Here is a 7,694-nt window from a genome sequence, read left to right as displayed (position 1 = left end):
ATGGGGGTGGAGGCCTTTCTGAAACATGAAACCTTACTCTAAGCAGGCAAGTAAGCAGCTCATATGACAGCTCTTGTATAAGTTCTTCTTCTTCTGTCTTTTTCTTTTTAAATAACATGTGGCAGAAAATAGAAGCGCTATTGTTTTACTTAACTACTATACCCAAATTGAATGACATGGAATTTTTAAGCATAATAAAGTGACTGCTTAGTTGGCCTGATTAGTTTAGTTAGACAAAATACTTCAGAACTTTAAAATGTGTATTGAACATGTCTTCTAGAAGTTTATCTTACTCCAAAATTTTGCAAATAATTCAAAACTAGGAAGTCACTTCCAGTTCTTTTACTTTAGGCTTCTCAATTTAGACAGTTGTAGCATTCTAAATTGCTTTAAAAGCCTAGCAGACGTATATTTATATATAGATTAAGAATCAGTTTGGAAATGACATTTTGTCATGCCACAAAGATGTGGCAAAAGTGCTTAAAAAACAAGCTAATGAAGGAAATATATTTAAAAAGACAATCATATCTGTGGCTAAATTTGTTAAATTGCAATATTTGAATTTTAAGAATTAGAATATGTGTGTTCTAAAATATTTTATTATATACTTTTAAAATTGGACATTTTTTATGATCATAATAATGTTAGTGCAATTGAAGACAAAAGTGTACAGAAGTAAAAAAATACTTTTTTTGCTGATTTTTATAACTTAAGTCCTTAGTTTTGACCACAGACTAAAGCATAAATGATTACATTTTCTAAGTATTTCTAATATTTATATAAACAGCATTTGGGTTATCTATTCTTTGATCTTGAACTTTGATGTTAAATATATATTGTAGTGTATTGAGTTTGGACTACTGGTGTGGCACTGTGGGTTAATGCGCCAGACTGCAAAGCCATTTGAACTGCAAGGTCAGTGGTTCAAGCTCACCAGCTGCTCCTAGGAAACCCTGTACAGGGTCTCTATTGGTCAGAATCAACTCGACGGCACTTAACAACAACAACAACAACAACAACAATATTTGGTTTAACTGTGTACCTAAGAGAGTGTAGACTATGCATACTTAGGAGGTTTTTGCTTAATACAGCAAAGATAAATAAAATCAGAAAGATTGCTATCTATGGGTGACACTAGGTTAGAGTCTTTACATTGATCACTAACAGATTAACTTTAGCAAGTTCTTTAATTTCTATGCTTCCAATTGCTCATATGCTTTTTTCTGTATTAAAAAAAAAAAAGAGAGAAACTATTAGAAAGCTTTTTGTTGTTAAGTGCATGAAGTAGGTTCCAATTCATAGTCATTCTATGTAGCTTAGCTGAGGAGTGGCTGTCTGGTTTGAACCATTGACTTTATGGTTAGCAGTCTGGTACTTATCTTACAGTGTCATATCAGAATTCCATTCTAAAGTTAGCATTTTAAAATAAATTAGGGATGGCTGAAAATCATTTGGAATGTAGAAGAAATTGTGCCAAAGGATTCTGCTCTGTGCTTCATGTAAGATGGTCCCTTGTCAACTTTTTTTTTGGCATATTCTGTTGTATGATTTGCAAGAATATTTATCACTCAACAACAGAAAATTTTCATGAGAAAACAAATGTAATTTCCATCTGATAAGTAAATCCTCCTATCTGTGTGCTGATAGGGTTTGGAAGAGGAGACTCATGCTCTTGTAAAAGAAGTTTTAACTGACCCTGGGAAAGCAAGAAAGTTTTGAACACTAATGCATTTAGCTGGACTTCTTAAGAGAAAGACAGCAATTAAGAATTTTTAAATAGCTAAGAACTATATATAAATCTTGCTTATTTGTAATGTGATATATTATGTAAATAGACAATAAGCACTGGACTGCTAACCACAACTTTTTCAGTTAGAACCTACCAGTCACTTCATGGAAGAAAGAAGAGGCTTTCTGCTTCTGAGAAGATTTAAAGCCCCAGAAACCCTATACAGGGTCGCTGTGTTGAAACAAACTGGACAGCACTTAACAACAAAACACACACACATATATATGTAATATTATCAGTATAACATTGTTACTTATATATTTTAAGTAACAAATATTTATAACTGTATCCCTTTAGGAGATAAATTTAAAGAGAAGGAATATAATTATAAGGAAAATACCATCTTTTGTTTTTCTGCTTAAAGCCAGATTGACTTTTATTAAAACCACATGGCACTTGGAACAATTTTCTTAAAATTGTGAAACCCGAGAAAGGATTATACTAACTGATATAAAAATACAGGGGAGCAGGAAAATCATCAGACTTAGAACACCACACATATATTCAGGAGTTTTCAGGTTTAAAATATGCAATTGCTACTAACAAGTCATTGTAACTTTAGTCTCTGTATCCTTCTCTGTGGTTAGTATTCTGCAGTGTTATTGAGAAATGAACTGTGTTCCCCTGAATCATGAAGATTTGGTTTCTTCTAAAGTAAAAATCTGGGAAGCATATGGTCTTCTTTCGCCAATGTGCGCATGTGTAATGATTCCCTGTCTCAGAGGTCAGACAATGGTATGTGCCTTATGGTTAACTTTGTGTCTGTCTAATTTTTGCATTATACATTTCCAGCTTGAAGGATGCAGAATTATAGTTGCTTCTCACATATTTCAACATTACTTATTTAGTGGAGAATGTATTGTCCCTACAGGAGCCAGAAACATCTTAATTTTTAGATGTTGAACCTTTAAATTTCTGAACCACTTTGAAACAAAACAAAAAACCAACTGTGAGAAAAAGTGTAAAAATGGAAAGGGTTGTCTCAGTATCAATGCTTTGAACTCTTAAACTAATCAGAATCCTCCTCTTGCCATTGAGAGTTTCTGGAGTTTCTGGAATCTGCTTCTGTTTCTTAGTGATTCAAACTTTCAGATGTATTTACTTTACTATGACTTCATCTCAATATTATTAAACATTCAGACTCTGTTGGAAACATTGTGACTGCAATGACTTCTAAATAAAAGTCTGTAATTACACCATGGAGTAGATATCAATGTTTTAGTAAAACATCTGATTGTAATACTCACTTTTGAATTTACGTTTCATTGGTTGCTAACCTATTTGAGAATACCATTATTGCATGTGCTTTTGGAACATTCCTTTGTGTAACTAAATTCTGTTTTTTGAGACTGGATTTTACCTCTGTTGCCAAAAACATGTTCAAGAGATGAAATGCTCTAAAGGGGACACAACTACTTGAAATGATAAATCTAGTGTTTTCCAGAATGTGTTACAGTTTCTTAACAGAAAAAGTTTCTTGGTAAGTGATTTTCAAGCACACAGGTTTGATTGTTTTATTTCAAGTCTGTTATATCACTTTGAATCTAAGAATTTTCTAGCTATTTCGATGGTATAAGGAATTTCACATTCAGGAAATAAGAGCGTCAACTGGGAATATGAGTAAGAGAGGTTTTCACTGTCTTTTGTTGTTGTTTGCTTGTTTTTTTTTGTTTTGTTTTGTTTTTTGTTTTTTTTTTTTCATACAAGCCAGATACTAACATTATGAAACCTGAAATCTATAAATTATAAAACAGAATTTATAGTAAAATATATAATAGAAACTCACCTATTATACGTTTTATCTGTGTGAAAAATTAGTGGTGGTGGTGGTTATGTGCCATGGAGTCGGTTCCGACTCATAGCGACCCTGTACAGGGTTTCGGAGGCTGTAAATCTTACTTATTTGTAATGTGATATATTATGTAAAGAGACACTAAGCACTGGACTGCTAACCACAAGGTTCTCTGTTAGAACCTACCAGTCACTCCATGGAAGAAAGAAGAGGCTTTCTGCTTCTGAGAAGATTTAAAGATTTAAATCTTTACGGGAGCAGAAAGCATCATGTTTCTCTCGCTGAACAGCTGGTACTTTCGACCTGACCCTGAGGTTAGCAACCCGATTGGTACCATTATGCTACCAAAGCTCTTTGTGAAAAACTATGTTGTTGTTGTTAAGTGCCGTCGAGTCGGTTCCGACCCATAGCGACCCTGTACAGGGTTTCCGAGGGTGTAAATCTTTACGGGAGTAGAAAGCCTTATCTTTCTCCCGCGGAGCGGCTGGTAGTTTCGAACCGCTGACCTTAAGGTTCGCAGCCCGATTCATAACCACTACGCTACCAAAACTATAGTATACAAAAAAAGCAATGGTAGTGTAGCTGTTAAAGTGCTTAGTTACTAACCAAATGTTTAGTATTTCAAATTCACCAGCAGGAGACTGATGTTACAATCTGCTTCTTGTACTAGATTCATAGCCATGGAAGTAGTATGGGAAGTTCAACTCTGCTATATGGTTGCTATGAGACGGAATGGAGTGGGTTTGGTGAGTTATAGGTCACCAGACATTGTGCAAAATGTGGGAACATATTTAATATTTATTGGAGGTTCAGTGATAGAATTCTCACATTCCGTATGGGAGGTCTGAGTTTGATTCCTAACCAGTGCACCTCACATTCAATAACCTATCTGTAAGTGAAAGCTTGGGTGTTGCTATGATGCTGAACAGGTTCAGCAGAGCTTCCAGATTAGAATGTTATAGGAAGAAAGGTCTGGCCATACATTTCTTAATATATGCCAGCTTAAACCCTGTGGATCACAATGTCTGTTTCATAAATGATTATAGGGAAGGCACAGGATTGGGCAGCATTCTATTCAATGGTCTATACATGGACTAACTAGATATCAGGAGCAGACTAAAAGGCAGTTAATAATATTCTCAATGATCCTATGAGGCAGTATCTTACTTATGTAAAAATTGAGGCTTGCAGACTTCCTCAAGATTTCATGGTTAGTACATCTAGTACTATTAGTATATCTAGAACAGAGTCCTAGTGTGGCTCTGTGGGTTAATGTGCTGGACTGCAATGTTGCTTTGAACCCACAAGATCACCAGCCACTTCTCAAAAACCCTATATAGGGTTGCTATGAGTTGGTACCAACTCAACAACTCTCAACAACCACAACAGCATATCTAGAATGGAGTGTAAAGATGAATCTATGTCCTAAGAGTTTTTAATTACTAAAACAAATGGCCTCCATTTTCAATCTAATTATGTCCATTAACTGTAGAATTCATCTTCATCTCAATGTTTTTATATTTTGCAATGGACCATAAAGATTCGTCTTGTTAATTTATACTTGTTCATTCTAGATCCAATATGAACTCTGTGCTCTGATTATGTTGTTCATGTTCTTGTTGTTGTTAAGTGCCGTTGAGTCAGTTCTGACTCACAGTGACCCTGTACAGGTTTTCTAAGGAGCAGCTGGTGAGTTTAAACCACCGACCTTGTAGTTCAAACCAACTTTGAGGTCAAATACTTATCGTAAGGTGCCACACCTGGACTCAGGTGATCATTTTGCATTTCAGCATGCAAGTCTACCTACCTGTTGTGGACTAGGCTTGGCAGCAAAAGCGTATTCTAGTCAACTTAAAATCATGAACTCCTATGCAGACAATTTTCTCTTCTTAAAGAATTAAGACAGGTCTGAAACAAAGGAAAGTAATAACTGAACCATACTGCTTATTCAGTATCAGGGCAGAATGATCTATAGCAAGCTGGTAAAGCACTTTAGTATATTTCTCTCCAAATATTAATTTTTTATTGGATTTGTCAAACTACTTCCTTAAATATTAAATCTAAACAACAAATATTAAGAATCAGGAGTCAATCATGCCTGAAGCAAGTGAATTCAGCAATAAAGTTGTAAAAACCATTTGGCCTTAGATTTCTCTGACCATTTGATGGCACCAGCTGCTCTGCTTAAAAGCCTTTGAAAGTATTTTTATTTTAACCTCTTTGGATGTTTTTGATTTCTAAACTGGATATTTCTTTGCTTAGAAATCTTGGATGACAATTTATGTTGTACTGACAGGAATTCATGATGCCAAGCTTGATTGTTAAAGACAAGGAGATAGGCCTTTTAAAGATTTTTGGTTTTTTTATTATTTTTTTTTTTATTTTTATGTGTTTTTTCCCAGTCCTTGATTCTATCATTAAGCTATAAGATAATAATTTTCCCTTTTCCTTTAGCCTAATCAAATATTGGACTTTAGTTGAATAAATTACTTTGACCATGTCCTATATATATATTTGTGTGTGTGTGTGTGTGTGTGTTAGGTACCACTGAGTTAGTTCTGAATCATAGTGACCCTATGCATAACAGAATGAAACATGGTTTGGCTGTGTGCCATCCTCACAATTGTTATTTTTGAGACCACTGTTGCTGACACTGTGTCAGTCTATTCCCTTGTGGGTCCCTTCATCTCTTTTGTTGACCCTCCACTTTACCAAGCATGATGTCTTCCTCCAGGGACTCATCCATCCTAACAATGTGTCCAAAGTGTGAGCAAACTTGTTTTTAAGGTACTTCTTCCAAGACAGATATGTTTGTTCTTCTGGCAGTCTATGGTACTTTTAATATTTTTTGGCCAACACCATAATTTGAATGCATGTTGTTGTTGTTAAGTGCCGTCGAGTCGGTTCCGACCCATAGCAACCCCGTACAGGGTTCCCGAGGCTGTAAATCTTTATGGGAGCAGAACACCTCATCTTTCTCCCGCGGAACCGCTGGTAGTTTCGAACTGCTGGCCTTAAGGTTAGCAGCCCGATTCATAACCACTACGCTACCAGAGCTCCTTAATTTGAATGCATATATTCTTCTAAGGTCTTCCTTATTCATTGTACAACTTTTACATGCATATGAGGCAATCAAAAATAGCATGACTTGGGTAATGCACACCTGAATCCTAAAAGTGACCTCTTTACTCTTTAACCCTTTAAAGTAGTCTTTTGTAACGTATTTGCCTGATGCCAAAAATCCTTTGATTTCTTACTGGTGCTTCCATGTATATTGATTGTATATGCAAGCAAAATGTCAATTTCAGTCTTTTCTCTAATTCTCATGATGTTATTTATTAGTCCAGTTTGAGGATTTTAGTTTTCTTTATATTGAGGTGTAATCCATACTGATGGCTGTAGTCTTTGCTTTTGATATTCATCAGTTAGTATTTCAAGTCTTCTTCTCTTCCAGGGAGCAAAGTGTCATTTATATATTTCAGGTTGTTGATGAGTCTTCCTCAAATCCTCATGCCAATTTATTCATATAATCCAGCTTCTCAGATTATTTGCGCAACACTCAAAATAAGTATGGTGAAAGAATATAACCTTGACGCACATCTTCCGTGATTTTGAACCATTCAGAATTGCCTTGTTCTGTTCTAAAGACTGCCTTCTGGTCATTCATCATGAACACAATGAAGCGCTCTATAATACCTATTCTTCTCAATGTTATGCACTATTGTTATTCAGAGTGGAATGGCTTTGCATAGTCTATAAAGCACTAGTAAACATCATTTTTGATGTGACTTTCTGTTCCCCTAAATATTTATGGCCTCAGGAACACCAGAGGGGTCTCTATGAGTTAGAACCTACTTTATATCAGTTAACAACAACAATAGACATCTTTCAGGTATTCTCTGCCTTCAGCCAAGATCCATCTGACATCAGTAATGATATGGCCATTTCCAGGTGTTCTTCTGAATATGGTCTGAATGTCTTTCAGTTCCCTATTAATGACCTGTGGCAATATATATATATATATATTTTTATCTTCAGAAAAAATTTATTAGCTCTGGTAGCATAGTGGCTACGAATCGGGCTGCGAACCTTAAGGTCAGCGGTTCGAAACTA

The sequence above is a fragment of the Chrysochloris asiatica genome, unplaced genomic scaffold (assembly GCF_000296735.1).
Source record: "Chrysochloris asiatica unplaced genomic scaffold, ChrAsi1.0 scaffold00153, whole genome shotgun sequence".
In the NCBI taxonomy this organism is placed as follows: domain Eukaryota; kingdom Metazoa; phylum Chordata; class Mammalia; order Afrosoricida; family Chrysochloridae; genus Chrysochloris; species Chrysochloris asiatica.
Note: the sequence above shows the minus strand (reverse complement) of the source record.